The sequence below is a fragment of the Salmo trutta genome, chromosome 20 (assembly GCF_901001165.1).
Source record: "Salmo trutta chromosome 20, fSalTru1.1, whole genome shotgun sequence".
NCBI classification, from domain to species: Eukaryota; Metazoa; Chordata; class Actinopteri; order Salmoniformes; family Salmonidae; genus Salmo; species Salmo trutta.
The window spans coordinates 10378351-10399904 of NC_042976.1; the positions used below are offsets into that span (position 1 = coordinate 10378351).

At 47.1% G+C, this 21554-nt stretch overlaps 1 pseudogene; it reads right to left on the reverse strand.

The window, feature by feature from the left end:
- The window catches only part of LOC115156288 (glycosyltransferase-like domain-containing protein 1), a 60468-nt pseudogene that overhangs the window by 37488 nt on the left and 1426 nt on the right, over positions 1 to 21554 (reverse strand).

The following is a 21554-nucleotide window of genomic DNA, read 5'->3' on the forward strand; positions in this document are numbered from 1 at the left end:
GAGGAAAAATATAGAAAAACACTGGAACGAGTAGGTGTGTCCAAACTTTTGCCTGGTACTGCACGCTCCGCAGGTAATATTACATCTCATTACACTACAACGGTTTGATTTGTTTGATCTGAGCAATTTTTTAGCTAGCTACTTAGCTGTCTTTGTATCAAAGATAATTGTGTAGTTTAGAGTAATTATCGAGGTTAGCTAGCCAGCTATTTTCGTCCGCCGCACCGCGCCACCGTTCTCCTACTGAGTCAACAACTGCTAGTTAGCTAGCCAACTTCTACCGACTAGCAGCACTGTAGAAACTAATACATTACAACGGAACGATTTGATGATTGTAGTGTTAGCTAGCTACATAGTTGTCTTTGCTGTCTTTGTATCTAAGATAATTGTGTAGTTTAGAGTAATTATCGAGGTTAGCTAGTGTTAGCTAGCTACATAGTTGCCTTTGTATCATGATAAGGTGTAGCACTGAAACTATCGAGGTTACCTAGCCAGCTACACTTTCAAACAAAGTCAACAACGCAGCCACTGCTAGCTAGCCTACTTTACCAGCCAGCAGTACTGTATCATTTTAGTCATTTTAGTCAATAAGTTGTCTTTGTCGTAGTTTGTCATAGTTTGATAATTGAGTAGTTTAGAGTAATTATCGAGGTTAGCTGGCCAGCTATTTTCGTCCCCCGCGACGCCATTTCCAAACCTAGCCAACTATTACCGACGAGCAGCATTGTAGAAACTAAATACATTACAAAGGAACGTCTTGATTAGTGTTATGTTAGCTAGCTACATAGTTGCCTTTGTATCATGATAAGGTGTAGTACTGAAACTATCGAGGTTACCTAGCCAGCTACACTTTCAAACAAAGTTAATAACGCAGCCACTGCTAGCTAGCCTACTTCACCAGCAAGCAGTACTGTATCATTTTAGTCAATAAGATTTTTGCAACGTAAGCTTAACTTTCTGAACATTCGAGACGTGTAGTCCACTTGTCATTCCAATCTCCTTTGCATTAGCGTAGCCTCTTCTGTAGCCTGTCAACTATGTGTCTGTCTATCCCTGTTCTCTCCCCTCTGCACAGGCCATACAAACGCTTCACACCGCGTGGCCGCTGCCACTCTAACCTGGTGGTCCCAGCGCGCACGACCCACGTGGAGTTCCAGGTCTCCTGCAGCCTCTGGAACTGCCGGTCTGCGGCCAACAAGGCAGAGTTCATCTCAGCCTATGCTACCCTCCAGTCCCTCGACTTCTTGGCGCTGACGGAAACATGGATTACCACAGATAACACTGCTACTCCTACTGCTCTCTCCTCGTCTGCCCACGTGTTCTCGCACACCGCGAGAGCTTCTGGTCAGCGGGGTGGTGGCACTGGGATCCTCATCTCTCCCAAGTGGACATTCTCTCTTTCTCCCCTGACCCATCTGTCTATCGCCTCCTTTGAATTCCATGCTGTCACAGTTACCAGCCCTTTCAAGCTTAACATCCTTATCATTTATCGCCCTCCAGGTTCCCTTGGAGAGTTCATCAATGAGCTTGACGCCTTGATAAGTTCCTTTCCTGAGGATGGCTCACCTCTCACAGTTCTGGGTGACTTTAACCTCCCCACGTCTACCTTTGACTCATTTCTCTCTGCCTCCTTCTTTCCACTCCTCTCCTCTTTTGACCTCACCCTCTCACCTTCCCCCCTACTCACAAGGCAGGCAATACGCTTGACCTCATCTTTACTAGATGCTGTTCTTCCACTAATCTCATTGCAACTCCCCTCCAAGTCTCCGACCACTACCTTGTATCCTTTTCCCTCTCGCTCTCATCCAACACTTCTCACTCTGCCCCTACTCGGATGGTATTGCGCCGTCCCAACCTTCGCTCTCTCTCTCCCGCTACTCTCTTCTCTTCCATCCTATCATCTCTTCCCTCTGCTCAAACCTTCTCCAACCTATCTCCTGATTCTGCCTCCTCAACCCTCCTCTCATCCCTTTCTGCATCCTTTGACTCTCTATGTCCCCTATCCTCCAGGCCGGCTCGGTCCTCCCCTCCTGCTCCGTGGCTCGATGACTCATTGCGAGCTCACAGAACAGGGCTCCGGGCAGCCGAGCGGAAATGGAGGAAAACTCGCCTCCCTGCGGACCTGGCATCCTTTCACTCCCTCCTCTCTACATTTTCCTCTTCTGTCTCTGCTGCTAAAGCCACCTTCTACCACTCTAAATTCCAAGCATCTGCCTCTAACCCTAGGAAGCTCTTTGCCACCTTCTCCTCCCTCCTGAATCCTCCTCCCCCCCCATCCCTCTCTGCGGATGACTTCGTCAACCATTTTGAAAAGAAGGTCGACGACATCCGATCCTCGTTTGCTAAGTCAAACGACACCACTGGTCCTGCTCACACTGCCCTACCCTGTGCTTTGACCTCTTTCTCCCCTCTCTCTCCAGATGAAATCTCGCGTCTTGTGACGGCCGGCCGCCCAACAACCTGCCCGCTTGACCCTATCCCCTCCCCTTTTCTCCAGACCATTTCCGGAGACCTTCTCCCTTACCTCACCTCGCTCATCAACTCATCCTTGACCGCTGGCTACGTCCCTTCCGTCTTCAAGAGAGCGAGAGTTGCACCCCTTCTGAAAAAACCTACACTCGATCCCTCCGATGTCAACAACTACAGACCAGTATCCCTTCTTTCTTTTCTCTCCAAAACTCTTGAACGTGCCGTCCTTGGCCAGCTCTCCTGCTATCTCTCTCAGAATGACCTTCTTGATCCAAATCAGTCAGGTTTCAAGACTGGTCATTCAACTGAGACTGCTCTTCTCTGTGTCACAGAGGCTCTCTGCACTGCTAAAGCTAACTCTCTCTCCTCTGCTCTCATCCTTCTAGACCTATCTGCTGCCTTTGATACTGTGAACCATCAGATCCTCCACTCCACCCTCTCCGAGTTGGGCATCTCCGGCGCGGCCCACGCTTGGATTGCGTCCTACCTGACAGGTCGCTCCTACCAGGTGGCGTGGCGAGAATCTGTCTCCGCACCACATGCTCTCACCACTGGTGTCCCCCAGGGCTCTGTTCTAGGCCCTCTCCTATTCTCGCTATACACCAAGTCACTTGGCTCTGTCATATCCTCACATGGTCTCTCCTATCATTGCTATGCAGATGACACACAATTAATCTTCTCCTTTCCCCCTTCTGATAACCAGGTGGCGAATCGCATCTCTGCATGTCTGGCAGACATATCAGTGTGGATGACGTATCACCACCTCAATCTGAACCTCGGCAAGACGGAGCTGCTCTTCCTCCCGGGGAAGGACTGCCCGTTCCATGATCTCGCCATCACGGTTGACAACTCCATTGTGTCCTCCTCCCAGAGTGCTAAGAACCTTGGCGTGACCCTGGACAACACCCTGTTGTTCTCCACTAAGATCAAGGCGGTGACCCGATCCTGTAGGTTCATGCTCTACAACATTCGCAGAGTACGACCCTGCCTCACACAGGAAGCGGCGCAGGTCCTAATCCAGGCACTTGTCATCTCCCGTCTGGATTACTGCAACTCGCTGTTGGCTGGGCTCCCTGCCTGTGCCATTAAACCCCTACAACTCATCCAGAACGCCGCAGCCCGTCTGGTGTTCAACCTTCCCAAGTTCTCTCACGTCACCCCGCTCCTCCGCTCTCTCCACTGGCTTCCAGTTGAAGCTCGCATCCGCTACAAGACCATGGTGCTTGCCTACGGAGCTGTGAGGGGAACGGCACCTCCGTACCTTCAGGCTCTGATCAGGCCCTACACCCAAACAAGGGCACTGCGTTCATCCACCTCTGGCCTGCTCGCCTCCCTACCTCTGAGGAAGCACAGTTCCCGCTCAGCCCAGTCAAAACTGTTTTCGCTGCTCTGGCACCCCAATGGTGGAACAAGCTTCCTCACGACGCCAGGACAGCGGAGTCAATCACCACCTTCCGGAGATACCTGAAACCCCACCTCTTTAAGGAATACCTAGGATAGGATAAAGTAATCCTTCTAACCCCCCCCTTAAAAGATTTAGATGCACTATTGTAAAGTGGTTGTTCCACTGGATATCATAAGGTGAATGCACCAATTTGTAAGTCGCTCTGGATAAGAGCGTCTGCTAAATTACTTAAATGTAAATGTAAATGTATATTGAATATCTAAAGTTTCTGATGAATGAAGATTGTCTGTGTGAGATCAAAGCTCATTTGACTGGTTGTTGATAATTAGCAGGAACATGAAAGTAACATTATAACAGGACATATCATTAGTGTTGATCAGATATCATTGGAGGGTTTGTCACAGGCAGTTACAGTTGAAGTCGGAAGTTTACATACACTTAGGTTGGAGTCATTAAAACTCGTTTATCAACCCCTCCACAAATCTCTTGTTAACAAACTATAGTTTTGGAAAGTCAGTTAGGACATCTACTTTGTGCATGACACAAGTAATGTATCCAACAATTGTTTACATAAAGATTACTTCACTTATAATTCACTGTATCACAATTCCAGTGGGTCAGAAGTTTACATACACTAAGTTGACTGTGCCATTAAACAGCTTGGAAAATTCCAGAAAATTATGTCATGGCTTTAGAAGCTTCTGATAGGCTAATTGACATTATTTTAGTCAATTGTAATTGTACCTTTTGATGTATTTCAATGTCTACTTTCAAACTCAGTGCCTCCTTGCTTGACATCATGGGAAAATCAAAAGAAATCAGCCAAGACCTCAGAATTTGTTTTTAGACCTCCACAAGTCTGGTGCATCCTTAGGAACAATTTCCAAACGCCTGAAGGTACCACATTCATCTGTACAAACAATAGTACACAAGTATAAACATCACGGGACACACGCCAGCCATCATAATGCTAGGAAGGAGACACATTCTGTCTCCTAGAGATGAACGTACTTTGGTGCGAAACGTGCAAATCAATCCCAGAACAACAGCAAAGGACCTTGTGAAGATGCTGGGGGAAACAGGTACAAAAGTATCTATATCCACAGTGAAACAAGTCCTATATCGACATAACCTGAAAGGCCGCTCAGCAAGGAAGAAGCCACTGCTCCAAAACCGCCATAAAAAAGCCAGACTTCGGTTCGCAACTGCACATGGGGACAAAGATCGTACTTTTTGGAGAAATGTCCTCTGCTCTGATGAAACAAAAATAGAACTGTTTGGTCATAATGACCATCGTTATGTTTGGAGGAAAAAGGGGGAGGCTTGCAAGCCGAAGCACACCATCCCAACCGTGAAGCACGGGGGTGGCAGCATCATGTTGTGAGGGTGCTTTGCTGCAGGAGGGACTGGTGCACTTCACAAAATTGGCAAGAAAACTATGTGGATATATTGAAGTGTAACAGTGTAGGTTCCGTCCCTCTCTTCGCCCCAACCCGGGCTCGAACCAGGGACCCTTGCACACATCAACAACTGACACCCACGAAGCATCGTTACCCATCGCGCCACAAAAGCCGCGGCCCTTGCAACGCAAGGGGAAACCCTACTTCAAGTCTCAGAGCGAGTGACGTCGCTGATTGAAACGCTATTAGCGCGCACCACCGCTAACTAACTAGCCATTTCACATCGGTTACAGAAGCAACATCTCAAGACATCAGTCAGGAGGTTAAAGCTTGGTCGCAAATGGGTCTTCCAAATGGACAATGACCCCAAGCATACCTTTCAAAGTTGTGGCAACATGGCTTATGGACAACAAAGCCAATGTATTGGAGTCGAAAATTTGTGGGCAGAACTGAAAAAGCGTGTGCGAGCAAGGAGGCCTACAAACCTGACTCAGTTACACCAGCTCTGTCAGGAGGAATGGGACAAAATTCACCCAACTTACTGTGGGAATCTTGTGGAAGGCTACCCGAAACGTTTGACCAAAGTTAAACAATTTAAAGGCAATGCTACCAAATTCTAATTGAGTGTATGTAAACTTCTGACACACCCATTATTCTGACATTTCACATTCTTCAAATAAATTGGTGATCCTAACTGACCTAAGACAGGGAATTTTTACTCTGATTAAATGTCAGGAATTGTGAAAAACTGAGTTTAAATGTATTTGGCTGAGGTGTATGTAAACTTCCGACTTCAACTACATTTCCGCTCGGCTCCGGGCAGCCGAGCGGAAATGGAGGAAAACTCGCCTCCCTGCGGACCTGGCATCCTTTCACGCCCTCCTCTCTACATTTTCCTCTTCTGTCTCTGCTGTTAAAGCCACTTTCTACCACTCTGAATTCCAAGCATCTGCCTCTAACCCTAGGAAGCTCTTTGCTACCTTCTCCTCCCTCCTGAATCCTCCTCCCCCTCCCCCCCCTCCTCTCTCTCTGCGGATGACTTCGTCAACCATTTTGAAAAGAAGGCTGATGACATCCGATCCTCGTTTGCTAAGCCAAACGACACCGCTGGTCCTGCTCACACTGCCCTACCCTGTGCTTTGACCTCTTTCTCCCCTCTCTCTCCAGATGAAATCTCGCGTCTCGTGACGGCCGGCCGCCCAACAACCTGCCCACTTGACCCTATCCCCTCCTCTCTTCTCCAGACCATTTCCGGAGACCTTCTCCCCTACCTCACCTCGCTCATCAACTCATCCTTGACCGCTGGCTACGTCCCTTCCGTCTTCAAGAGAGCGAGAGTTGCACCCCTTCTGAAAAAACCTACACTCGATCCCTCCGACATCAACAACTACAGACCAGTATCCCTTCTTTCCAAAACTCTTGAACGTGCCGTCCTTGGCCAGCTCTCCTGCTATCTCTCTCAGAATGACCTTCTTGATCCTAATCAGTCAGGTTTCAAGACTGGGCATTCAACTGAGACTGCTCTTCTCTGTGTCACGGAGGCTCTCCGCACTGCTAAAGCTAACTCTCTCTCCTCTGCGCTCATCCTTCTAGACCTATCTGCTGCCTTTGATACCGTGAACCATCAGATCCTCCTCTCCACCCTCTCCGAGCTGGGCATCTCCGGCGCGGCCCACGCTTGGATTGCGTCCTAACTGACAGGTCGCTCCTACCAGGTGGCGTGGCGAGAATCTGTCTCCGCACCACGTGCTCTCCCCACTGGTGTCCCCCAGGGCTCTGTTCTAGGCCCTCTCCTATTCTCACTATACACCAAGTCACTTGGCTCGGTCATATCCTCACATGGTCTCTCCTATCATTGCTATGCAGATGACACACAATTAATCTTCTCCTTTCCCCCTTCTGATAACCAGGTGGCGAATCGCATCTCTGCATGTCTGGCAGACATATCAGTGTGGATGACGGCTCACCACCTCAAGCTGAACCTCGGCAAGACGGAGCTGCTCCTCCTCCCAGGGAAGGACTGCCCGTTCCATGATCTCGCCATCACGGTTGACAACTCCCTTGTGTCCTCCTCCCAGAGTGCTAAGAACCTTGGCGTGACCCTGGACAACACCTTGTCGTTCTCCACTAACATCAAGGCGGTGACCCGATCCTGTAGGTTCATGCTCTACAACATTCGCAGAGTACGACCCTGCCTCACACAGGAAGCGGCGCAGGTCCTAGTCCAGGCACTTGTCATCTCCCGTCTGGATTACTGCAACTCGCTGTTGGCTGGGCTCCCTGCCTGTGCCATTAAACCCCTACAACTCATCCAGAACGCCGCAGCCCGTCTGGTGTTCAACCTTCCCAAGTTCTCTCACGTCACCCCGCTCCTCCGCTCTCTCCACTGGCTTCCAGTTGAAGCTCGCATCCGCTACAAGTCCATGGTGCTTGCCTACGGAGCTGTGAGGGGAACGGCACCTCCGTACCTTCAGGCTCTGATCAGGCCCTACACCCAAACAAGGGCACTGCGTTCATCCACCTCTGGCCTGCTCGCCTCCCTACCTCTGAGGAAGCACAGCTCCCGCTCAGCCCAGTCAAAACTGTTCGCTGCTCTGGCACCCCAATGGTGGAACAAGCTCCCTCACGACGCCAGGACAGCGGAGTCAATCACCACCTTCCGGAGACACCTGAAACCCCACCTCTTTAAGGAATACCTGGGATAGGATAAAGTAATCCTTCTACCCCCCCCCCAAAAAAAAGATTTAGATGCACTATTGTAAAGTGGTTTTTCCACTGGATATCTTAAGGTGAATGCACCAATTTGTAAGTCGTTCTGGATAAGAGCGTCTGCTAAATGACTTAAATGTAAATGTAAATGTAAATGTAAACTGTGTTTTACAATGTGAATTATTACTATTATTTTTTTTTTTAAACATGTATTTACATTTTTTTATTATTGAGAATATGTGACGCACATTTCAGACTAGCCATGTGCTAAAAGTAAATTATGTCACCACTGAACAGATGCCAATGCGTTTTAGCTAAAGTTTGGTATTAAGGACAAATCACCAATACAGGGTTTGATCTTTAAATTTGTTCCTAATCATCACAGTTAGTTCCCTGAACTTCAAAGACACCATATGGACCTAATTGTGGTCGTTCCTGGCACACGAGCAACTGAAAACCGAGGCACCACGGTACCTGCAGTTTGGCTTTACAGTGTCTTCATACTTTGGGCTGAGCTCTTATTCCATACATACTGTACTCAAATGTGTGTGGGGGGGGGGGGACAGTAGACCAACCGACCGACAGCTGTTTTCATCATGTCACTGATGAGCTTAAACATGGATGGTTTAATTAGGAAAGCTAGGCTTCCCCCTCCTCCAGCCCCTACCCTTCTCCCCCTCTCCTCTCCCTCCACCTGCCCTCGCAGTCAGGGTGACCGCCGGCCAGTGACTGGAGAGTAATCAAAGACGACATTGTGGAACGAGTATTGGGTCGTCTGATAAAATGACAGGCTTAGGAGCCAAATGGTGACAGTGGATTAAACCCTCGAGGGGCGGGGCAGAGCGGGACGGGGCTGGGCAGAGCGGGGCTGGCTGGGTGGGCGGGTGAGGTTTAGGGTAGGGCAGAGCAGAGCAGAGCGAGGCTGGCTAGCCTGTGCTGGCTGGGAGGGAGGGTGGCTGGCTGGATGCTTGAGTGACTCGTGAAATTTATGGTGGGCAGAGCAAGGCTGGCTATTATTGGCAGGCTGGGTTGGTGGCTGGCTGGGTTGGTGTCTGGCTGGCTGGCTGGGTAATTGGGTTGGTGGCTGGCTGGCTGGGTGAGTGAGTGGGTGGCTGGCTGGCTGGGTTGATGGCTGGCTGGCTGGGTTGATGGCTGGCTGGCTGGGTTGATGGTTGGGTTGATTGGTTGATGGCTAGGTTGATGGCTGGCTGGCTAGGTTGATGGCTGGCTGGCTAGGTTGATGGCTGGCTGGCTAGGTTGATGGCTGGCTGGCTAGGTTGATGGCTGGCTGGCTAGGTTGATGGCTGGCTGGCTGGCTGGCTAGGTTGATGGCTGGCTGGCTAGGTTGATAGATTGATGGCTGGCTGGCTGGGTTGATGGCTGGGTTGAGGTGGCTGGGTGAGTGGCTGGCTGGGTTGGTGTCTGGGTGGCTGGCTGGGTGAGTGGCTGGTTGAGGTGGCTGGGTGAGTGGCTGGCTGGGTTGGTGTCTGGGTGGCTGGCTGGTTGAGGTGGCTGGGTGAGTGGCTGGCTGGGTTGGTGTCTGGGTGGCTGGCTGGGTGAGGTGGCTGGGTGAGTGGCTGGATGGGTTGGTGTCTGGGTGGCTGGCTGGGTGGCTGGCTGGTTGAGGTGGCAGGGTTGGTGTCTGGGTGGCTGGCTGGGTGAGGTGGCTGGGTGAGTGGCTGGATGGGTTGGTGTTTGGGTGGCTGGCTGGCTGGGTGGCTGGCTGGTTGAGGTGGCTGGGTTGGTGTCTGGGTGGCTGGCTTCGGTGAGTGGCTGGTTGAGTGGCTGGATGGCTGGATTGATGGCTGGGTTGAGGTGGCTGGGTGAGTGGCTGGCTGGGTTGGTGTCTGGGTGGCTGGCTGGGTGGCTGGCTGGTTGAGGTGGCTGGGTGAGTGGCTGGCTGGGTTGGTGTCTGGGTGGCTGGCTGGGTGAGTTGCTGGATGGCTGGTTGAGGTGAGGTTTAGGGAGATGTACCTCATTGTCTTTGTCTCTAGCTCAACGGTGTCATGATCAAGATTAGAAGTTCAGATTGGAGTACACAAGACATTACATGGTAATAGAATTATGTTGAACACAAAATATTGTTCTATGTTTTCATTAGAATAGAATAAAACTTTGTCGATCCAGGATGGACATTTTTCTTTGGCATCACCTTCCATTAAAAGGATCACAGACATTGTCACATCATACACATTTAAACCAGTCAGTCCATCATGTTCCATACACTAAAAACTTAGAGGACATTAATACATTCACTCACAACCGACCACTGTCCCAACTGCACTAGATAGATAAGTACATATACCGATACAATTTACTTTGCATTTAGTAGTCCAACAGCACAAGGAACGAAGGAATATTTTTAACACATTCTTCTTGACCATGGGCATTATGAAGTGCCGGCCAGAGAGAAGCCTCTCCAACTGATTGTGTAGAGGGTGGGTAAACAAGGGTGGGTAAACATCTGAATACATTTCACAGTAAGGGGATATGCACCATCAACGTTCTAATACAAATAGTGTAATTAACCAACCAGACAAAGTCTGAATTATTTTCACTTTTCCACATAGCTTCAAGTGACTAAATAACCTACAGAATACATTGAATGCTCTATTAAGTGTTCATTTCTAAAGCAAAATGACCCTGTTGATTCCATGGTAAATAAATCCCATCAGTCAGTCTACTGTCTGTCTACACAACCCCTGTTTAACACAAACCCCTCTCACTAAGCCAGTAGACCCAGACTGCCTTTCAGATTCCTCTGCTCCATCGCTTTAATGTTTCCAATTAGTCCCCACAGTCCCACAGCTAAACAGCCTCACCAAGGCTCACCGAGGCACGTGGCAACAAATGCCTTCAGATGTCCAGAATCTGGAAAACTGTCAACATTCCTTGGGGTGGTTTTCTCTTCATAGGTTCTCCATGTGGGGTGGCTGATACAACAATCTCTCTCTGTTCTTAGCCACTAATCAGAAACTAATGCAAACCGGTTTACCTCTCCATTTTTCACACGTCACAGTATTCACCTAAACGTCTAGATGTGTCTGTCTCATCAGTCAAACAGTAACACACAACCTTTACTGTATAGCAGGACACAACTGACAAGACAAATTAAGTTATTGTGGATTGTGTTGGGACTAAACATATTATTTGTGTCCTCCCGTTTTAAAATGTTACCATCTTCATCGGTTGCGACAACGTCCAGTTGCATTTGAACTTTGTCAAAGGAACGTTTCAAACAGGATATCCTGCCATCTGCTCCTCCAGCAGACTCATTCCAGGAGTCAGTCATTTGAGACCTGAGCTGACTGACGGACTGCTTCTTCACAAGGAGCCACATCAATGGCTTTTAAAGGTAGCCAAAAAAAGAACAACCTTTTCCCAATCAACTTAAAAGTGTTCTTCAGTTATCTGCAGTGAGTTAAGGGACTTTAATGAAAACCGGCCATCAGAGGGGAGGTCCTAAAGGACGTTGAAAACCTGCATTGATATCTTTTCATGGAAGAACATGAAAGAGTCCCTTATTTTTCCCCTTAACATTAACAATGGAGAACCTGTTCCATATAACCCTACATACCCTTGGTTCCTTCCACATTCTATGTGAGAAAATTAAATAACAATAGACTAATCATGATCAATCTGGTTTCCCTCCCCCTTGAGCACCTGATGGAGTTCTGTTCTCCGGAGGAACTGAAATACACGCTGCCTGACAGCCACACAAACACCTCAGAGAGAACTGGGGTGAATGGGGAGACTGCAGTGGGGTCCCAGAATCTGGCACCTGCTGATTATCTGCATATTGATTTGATTACACACCAGACCTCTGAATTGACAATCCTCAAAGAAATTCAATGTCCCGCTGTTCCACCATGATAAATGTGATAGCTTTGTCTCTCACTGCAGGGTTATGCTGGCTCAGGTCAATCGCAATTCAATTTCAAAAGTCCACTTCTCTAAAGCCGACTGATACATGGGTACCGCAAACACACACTATCCAGATGATTTGAGCGCTTGGACTGAGAGAACATTTCAGAGACAATGAAAACACAAATATAGAACAATCATCTGGTGTTCCTCTGAGAGTTTAATCTTTTCAAAGAGCTGGACTAACTGTGTTTGGAAAAGGACCGCAGGCATGTTGAGGGATTGTCGGCCATGCATGTAATCGCTTACTTACACTCTGTGAGTTTGCTTTGGATCAGGCAAATTACCATCTGAAAATGAGCTGAAAATCACCATGGGCGAGAGGCCTGCGTCATCCATGTCATCTCACTTTCAGTATTCCTTACCCCAGCTAATATACAGGGAAACATGTGGAAATACACACACAGATTCTGCTCATCATTGCTTTCAATGTACTTAAAATTTCAAAAGGCAAATAAATACTCTCTAAATACTATAAACAAACCTAACTCTTAATCTTGGCACAAAAGCTGGCTAGTTATGTGGTTATGCATTATCATGATGTTGAATGTTAAACCTATCCTTGTGAGGGAATATGTGCATCCAGCATAAATCGGAGTGGACTCAAATCACATAACTCCCTCGCTCTAATTGGAAAGGCCATAAAATAAAGTCTGCATGACACAATAACTGCATGCAGGGTCACACACAAGTTTCATGGAGAGAACTCCCAAGGGGACGTAGGCCTACATAATTAGCTATAATATGCCAAAAGAGTATGCTCAGAGCAACTTGGGTGAGCGACGGAAACTGCTTTCATATTTTCCAGAATGGCAAGGCTGGCAAGAAAGCAAGCAGAGGATTGGCGAAAGAAACTGCATCAGGTGTTTGTCAGTTCCTATTCAACAAACGCCATGTTGCCCCGATGAAAATATGGCCATTTGGGTTTCGCTTAAAAATGGGATATCATGTAAGAAATTCCAGCTGTGTGTGATACATCAGAGAATTGTTCAAGCAGCGACACAGACGACGGGGTGACATGCACAAACCTGTGCAACCAATAGTCAGACTTTGTCAGAATAAATTTGGTGTTTCAATATTAATATTTAAGTTTAAACTGTTACGATGTTCTCGCTTTCATGTGAAGAACTGTATGTTGTTGATTTGGTCTCTGATAAGAAGCTGACCCTCTCTGATGCATTGACTTTTGGAGTGCTTTGCAGCGAGTACATTGTTTTGGAACAGAGTATTAATATAGTACCACCCCCTCGTCACTGATCTGAGACAACAGCTTATAAATATAGTACCACCCCTCGTCACTGATCTGAGACAACAGTTTATAAATATAGTACCACCCCTCGTCACTGATCTGAGACAACAGCTTATAAATATAGTACCACCCCTCGTCACTGATCCGAGACAACAGCTTATAAATATAGCACCACCCCCTCGTCACTGATCTGAGACAACAGCTTATAAATATAGTACCACCCCTCATCACTGATCTGAGACAACAGCTTATAAATATAGTACCACCCCTCGTCACTGATCTGAGACAACAGCTTATAAATATAGTACCACCCCTCGTCACTGATCTGAGACAACAGCTTATAAATATAGTACCACCCCTCGTCACTGATCTGAGACAACAGCTTATAAATATAGTACCACCCCTCGTCACTGATCTGAGACAACAGCTTATAAATATAGTACCACCCCTCGTCACTGATCTGAGACAACAGCTTATAAATATAGTACCACCCCTCGTCACTGATCCGAGACAACAGCTTATAAAAATAGTACCACCCCTCGTCACTGATCCGAGACAACAGCTTATAAATATAGTACCACCCCTCGTCACTGATCCGAGACAACAGCTTATAAATATAGTACCACCCCTCGTCACTGATCTGAGACAACAGCTTATAAATATAGTACCACCCCCGTCACTGATCTGAGACAACAGCTTATAAATATAGTACCACCCCTCGTCACTGATCTGAGACAACAGCTTATAAATATAGTACCACCCCTCGTCACTGATCTGAGACAACAGCTTATAAATATAGTACCACCCCTCGTCACTGATCTGAGACAACAGCTTATAAATATAGTACCACCCCTCGTCACTGATCTGAGACAACAGCTTATAAATATAGTACCACCCCTCGTCACTGATCTGAGACAACAGCTTATAAATATAGTACCACCCCTCGTCACTGATCTGAGACAACAGCTTATAAATATAGTACCACCCCTCGTCACTGATCTGAGACAACAGCTTATAAATATAGTACCACCCCTCATCACTGATCTGAGACAACAGCTTATAAATATAGTACCACCCCCTCGTCACTGATCTGAGCCAACAGTTTATAAATATAGTACCACCCCTCGTCACTGATCTGAGACAACAGCTTATAAATATAGTACCACCCCTCATCACTGATCTGAGACAACAGCTTATAAATATAGTACCACCCCCTCGTCACTGATCTGAGACAACAGCTTATAAATATAGTACCACCCCTCATCACTGATCCGAGACAACAGCTTATAAATATAGTTCCACCCCTCGTCACTGATCTGAGACAACAGCTTATAAATATAGTACCACCCCTCGTCACTGATCTGAGACAACAGCTTATAAATATAGTACCACCCCTCGTCACTGATCTGAGACAACAGCTTATAAATATAGTACCACCCCTCGTCACTGATCTGAGACAACAGCTTATAAATATAGTTCCACCCCTCGTCACTGATCCGAGACAACAGCTTATAAATATAGTACCACCCCTCGTCACTGATCCGATACAACAGCTTCTAAATATAGTACCACCCCCTCGTCACTGATCCGAGACAACAGCTTATAAATATAGTACCACCCCCTCGTCACTGATCCGAGACAACAGCTTATAAATATAGTACCACCCCTCGTCACTGATCCGAGACAACAGCTTATAAATATAGTACCACCCCTCGTCACTGATCTGAGACAACAGCTTATAAATATAGTACCACCCCCTCGTCACTGATCCGAGACAACAGCTTATAAATATAGTACCACCCCTCATCACTGATCCGAGACAACAGCTTATAAATATAGTACCACCCCTCGTCACTGATCCGAGACAACAGCTTATAAATATAGTACCACCCCTCATCACTGATTCGAGACAACAGCTTATAAATATAGTACCACCCCCTCGTCACTGATCCGAGACAACAGCTTATAAATATAGTACCACCCCTCGTCACTGATCCGAGACAACAGCTTATAAATATAGTACCACCCCTCGTCACTGATCCGAGACAACAGCTTATAAATATAGTACCACCCCTCATCACTGATCTGAGACAACAGCTTATAAATATAGTACCACCCCCTCGTCACTGATCCGAGACAACAGCTTATAAATATAGTACCACCCCTCGTCACTGATCTGAGACAACAGCTTATAAATATAGTACCACCCCTCGTCACTGATCTGAGACAACAGCTTATAAATATAGTACCACCCCTCGTCACTGATCTGAGACAACAGCTTATAAATATAGTACCACCCCTCGTCACTGATCTGAGACAACAGCTTATAAATATAGTACCACCCCCTCGTCACTGATCTGAGACAACAGCTTATAAATATAGTACCACCCCTCGTCACTGATCCGAGACAACAGCTTATAAATATAGTACCACCCCTCGTCACTGATCCGAGACAACAGCTTATAAATATAGTACCACCCCCTCGTCACTGATCTGAGACAACAGCTTCTAAATATAGTACCACCCCTCATCACTGATCCGAGACAACAGCTTATAAATATAGTACCACCCCCCCCGTCACTGATCTGAGACAACAGCTTATAAATATAGTACCACCCCTCGTCACTGATCGGAGACAACAGCTTATAAATATAAACTCAGCAAAAAAGAAACATCCTCCCACTGCGTTTATTTTCAGCAAACTTAACATGTGTAAATATTTGTATGAACATAACAAGAGTCAACAACTGAGACATAAACTGAACAAGTTCCACAGATATGTGACTAACAGAAATAGAATAATGTGTCCCTGATCAAAGGGGGGTTCAAAATCAAAAGCAACAGTATCTGGTGTGGCACCAGCAGCATTAAGTACTGCAGTGTATCTCCTCCTCATGGACTGCACCAGATTTGCCAGTTCTTGCTGTGAGATGTTACACCACTCTTCCACCAACGCACCTGCAAGTTCCCGGACATTTCTGGGGGGAATGGCCCTAGCCCTCACCCTTCGATCCAACAGGTCCCAGACGTGCTCAATGGGATTGAGATCCGTGCTCTTCGCTGGCCTGGATTGCCACTGCGAGGACAATCAGCTGTCTGTGAGCGCCGTCTCAGGCGTCTCACAGTACAGACATTGCAATTTATTGCCCTGGCCACATCTGCAGTCCTCATGCCTCCTTGCAGCATACCTAAGGCACGTTCACGCAGATGAGCAGTGACCCTGGGCACCTTTCTTTTGGTGTTTTTCAGAGTCAGTAATTGCTTATGGTTCATTGAACAAGCATGGGAAACAGTGTTTAAACCCTTTACAATGAAGATTAGTGAAGTTATTTGGATTTTTACGAATTATCTTTGAAAGACAGGGTCCTGAAAAAGTGATGTTTCTTTTTTTGCTGAGTTTATGTTCCTTACACTGATGAAGAACTTAAAAGAGATAACAAACAAAAAACGTTTCCTTCTAAATGTTGCCACCTCTGACCATCTCACCCAAACACTTCAGACAGGTCCACTAAACACCGACATCTGTAACGTCACACCAACATCTGTAACGTCACACCAACATCTGTAACGTCACACCGAGAATCGCAACGTCACACCGAGAACCGCAACATCACACCGACATCTGTAACGTCACACAGACAAACGTCACACCGACATCTGTAACGTCACACCGACATCTGTAACGTCACACCGACATCTGTAACGTCACACCGACATCTGTAACGTCACACAGACAAACGTCACACCGACATCTGTAACGTCACACCGACATCTGTAACGTCACCCCGACATCTGTAACGTCACGCCGACATCTGTAACGTCACGCCGACATCTGTAACGTCACGCCGACATCTGTAACGTCACACCGACATCTGTAACGTCACACAGACAAACGTCACACCGACATCTGTAACGTCACACCGACATCTGTAACGTCACACCGACAACTGTAACGTCACACCGACAACTGTAGCGTCACACCGACATCTGTAACGTCACACCGACAACTGTAACGTCACACCGACATCTGTAACGTCACACCGACATCTGTAACGTCACACCGACATCTGTAACGTCACACCGACAACTGTAACGTCACACCGACATCTGTAACGTCACACCGACATCTGTAACGTCACACCGACAAACGTCACACCGACATCTGTAACGTCACACCGACAAACGTCACACCGACATCTGTAACGTCACACCGACATCTGTAACGTCACACCGACATCTGTAACGTCACACCGACATCTGTAACGTCACACCGACATCTGTAACGTCACACCGACAAACGTCACACCGACATCTGTAACGTCACACAGACAAACGTCACACCGACAACTGTAACGTCACGCCGACATCTGTAACGTCACGCCGACATCTGTAACGTCACGCCGACATCTGTAACGTCACGCCGACATCTGTAACGTCACGCCGACATCTGTAACGTCACGCCGACATCTGTAACGTCACGCCGACATCTGTAACGTCACACCGACAACTGTAACGTCACACCGAGAACCGCAACGTCGCACCGACAACTGTACCATATACACAGGACAGTACGGATGAGAGTGATAGATGGGCTTTAACAAAACAGGATATTAAAGCTCCGTAGTCACTTCTAATCTTGACTCTTACAGAACTAACTTCTCTCCAGTCAGTCAGATTGCCATTAACCATGCTTCCAAACCCTATCAGCTCTCTGGGTTGGATTAGGAGCCTGCAACGCTCTCTCTCAACTCTGCTTCCTTTAATCAGTGGCCTGGTTATCCCTAGAAGGCAAATGACTGTAGCCAAGGATGATGACACTGACCTTGTGACATGGGGGGATTGGATGGGGAAGTGGAGGACCCGACCCAAGGGCAGATGAGCTTGTCCAGGTCTTTGGGCCTGTGGTCCAGAATCATCTTCATGAAGGACGAAATGGAGAACAGGAAGGACTCCATGTTGAAAAAAGAGGAGTTGAACATCTTCCACCAAGCTGGGGGGGGGGTGCACATAGTCAGTGACACACACACACACACACACAGTGACACAGCTGTGCCGTTCATTTGCAGATTCTGTGTGCCACATGGAACGGTTCAGCATAGTGTGTATTTATCTGTACAGTCTAAAATGGCTCCCATTCTCTTTCATTAGAACGAAAGCCCTGCATTATAATTCAAATTAGCAAAGCAATCTGGCTTGAATCCAATCAAACATCTCTTAATGATACATTCCCTTTGAGTAGCGTTTTATTTAATGCTGCCATATTTGACTGGGTTAATGACATTAAAGTAGATTGAGTGGGCCTTACAGAACTGGTTTATTGACGCGTTTCCCTACGCAGATCAACAACAATGACTTTTCTTTAGAGTGCCTCTCTCTTTATTGTTTGCCCTCTGATTAATGACAACGCAGTCGCTCGACACAAGTGACTTCAATTACCCAGAGAGCATCATGTTGGCCTATCGCAATTAACCAATCATGTTGCGCACCCCTGACATGCTCATTAAGACAAACTATTACCGTATGAATAGTGTTGTTGTTATTTTAAATACACAGAGTAATTATGCGTGCTGCTAATTTTTCCTTGCTTGTTTAGGCTTCCTGGGACAGCTGTTTGCTTTGACGTTAGTTTTGTCCATGTTAACTGTGATAATAAGGTACACACACACGGCACCAAATCCATTGTGTACTGTACAGTCAAGGCCAGGTCAATCTTCACCATGAGAGGACCTGGTTGCATCCATACTGGAAGGTTCTGTACTGACTCTTGTGGCCCGGATAGACCAGCTGGTTCTGGCGGAAGTATAGCACCTTTTTCAGTGTGACCAGGTCAGGGCGCCGGGCCACCAGCTCAGACAGGTTCAGTACCCTGAGGACCAGACCACACTAGACCAAAACAGACCAGAACACAGCACAGGGGGTCAGGATGGTGAGTTCATCTATCTGCAAATACATGAATTCCTCACGAAGAAATGCCAAGCCTTACTTCCAGATCCTCTATGTGCCTACTACTGTGTGACTAAAATGAACCCTTGGGAGAAGAGAGAGAACTGTCTTTTTAGCTGAGCCATGTCAGAATTAAATGTTCCCGATGCCAACCTCTAAAATTAATTTTATTCATCAAAAGGAAAAGGATATATCCTGCTTAATACCCATTGGTTAAAACCAGCAGGTAACATGATAACCAGCAGGTAAAACATTAACATCACCCAGATCTACTAACTTTCCCCCAGCAGGATAATCCACCCAGCCTTGCCCATCTCTCATGCACCCTATTGGATAATTGTTTTTTTTCACCTTTATTTAACCAGGTAGGCCAGTTGAGAACAAGTTCTCATTTACAACTGCGACCTGGCCAAGGTAAAGCAAAGCAGTGCGACAAAAACAACAACAGAGTTACACATGGGATAAACAAACGTACAGTCAATAACACAATAGAAAGATCTGTATACAGTGTTTGCAAATGAAGTAAGGAGGAAAGGCAATAAATAGGCCAATAGTGGCAAAGTAATTACAATTTAGCAATTTACACAGGAGTGATATATGTGCAGATGAGGATGTGCAAGTAGAAATACTGGTGTGCAGAAGAGCAGAAAAACAAAAACAAATATGGGGATGAGGTAGGTAGTTGGTTGGATGGGCTATTTACAGATGGGCTGTATACAGCTGCAGCGATCGGTAAGCTGCTCTGAAAGCTGACGCTTAAAGTTAGTGAGGGAGATATAAGTCTCCAATTTCAGTGACTTTTGCAATTCGTTCCAGTCATTGGCAGCAGAGAACTGGAAGGAAAGGCGGCCAAAGTGGGTGCTGGCTTTGGGGATGACCAGTGAGATATACCTGCTGGAGCGCGTTGCTATGGTGACCAGTGAGCTGAGTAGAGTGTTGGAGGTTAATTTGTAAATCACATCGCTGAAGTCAAGGATCGGTAGGATAGTCAGCTTTACGATGGTAAGTTTGGCAGCATGAGTGAAGGAGGCTTTGTTGCGAAAGAGGAACCCGATTCTAGATTTAATTTTGGATTGAAGATGCTTAATGTGAGTCTGGAAGGAGAGTTTAGAGTCTAGCCAGACACCTAGGTATTTATATTTGTCAACATATTCTAAGTCAGAACCGTCCAGAGTAGTGATGCTAGTCGGGCGGGCGGGTGCGGGCAGCGATCGGTTGAAGAGCATGCATGCGATTTACTAGCATTTAAGAGCAGTTGGAGGCCACGGAAGGAGAGTTGTATGGCGTTGAAGCTCGTTTGGAGGTTTGTTAACACAGTGTCCAAAGAAGGGCCAGATGTATACAGAATGGTGTCGTCTGTGTAGAGGTGGATCAAAGAATCACCAGCAGCAAGAGCGACATCATTGATACATACAGAGAAAAGAGTCGGCCCGAGAATTGAACTCTGTTGCACCCCCATAGAGACTGCCAGAGGTCCAGACAACAGGCCCTCCGATTTGACACACTGAACTCTATCTGAGAAGTAGTTAGTGAACCAGGCGAGGCAGTCATTAGAGAAACCAAGGCTGTTGAGTTTGCCGATAAGAATACGCTGACTGACAGAGTCGATAGCCTTGGCCAGGTCGATGAAGACGGCTGCATAGTACTGTCTTTTATCGATGGCAGTTATGATATTGTTTAGGACCTTGAGCGTGGCTGAGGTGCACCCGTGACCAGCTCGGAAACCAGATTGCATAGCGGAGAAGGCACGGTGGGATTCAAAATGGTCGGTGATCTGTTTGTTCACTTGCCTTTCGAAGACTTTAGATGGATATAGGTCGGTAACAGTTTGGGTCTAGAGTGTCTCGCCCTTTGAAGAGGGGGATGACCGCGGCCGCTTTCCAATCTTTAGGAATCTCAGACGATACGAAAGAGAGTTTGAACAGACTATTAATAGGCGTTGCAACAATGGCGGTGGATAATTTTAAGAGATGGTCCAGATTGTCTAGCCCAGCTGATTTGCAGGGATCCAGATTTTACAGCTCTTTCAGAACATCTGCGATCTGGATTTGGGTGAAGGAGAAGCGGGGGGGGGGGCTTGGGCCAGTTGCTGCAGGGGGTCCAGAGCTGTTGGACGGGGTAGGGCTAGCCAGGTGGAAAGCATGGCCAGCCATAGAGAAATGCTTATTAAAATTCTCGATTATTGTGGATTTATCACCGGTGACAGTGTTTCCTAGTCTCAGTGCAGTGGGCAGCTGGGAGGAGGTACTCTTATTCTCCATGGACTTCACAGTGTCCCAAAACTTTTTGGGATTAGTGCTACAGGATGCAAATTTCTGTTTGAAAAAGCTAGCCTTTGCTTTCCTAACTGACTGTGTGTATTGGTTCCTGACTTACCTGAAAAGTTGCATATCGTGGGGGACTATTCGATGCTAGTGCAGTACGCCCCAGTGTGTTGTTGTGCTGGTCAAGGGCA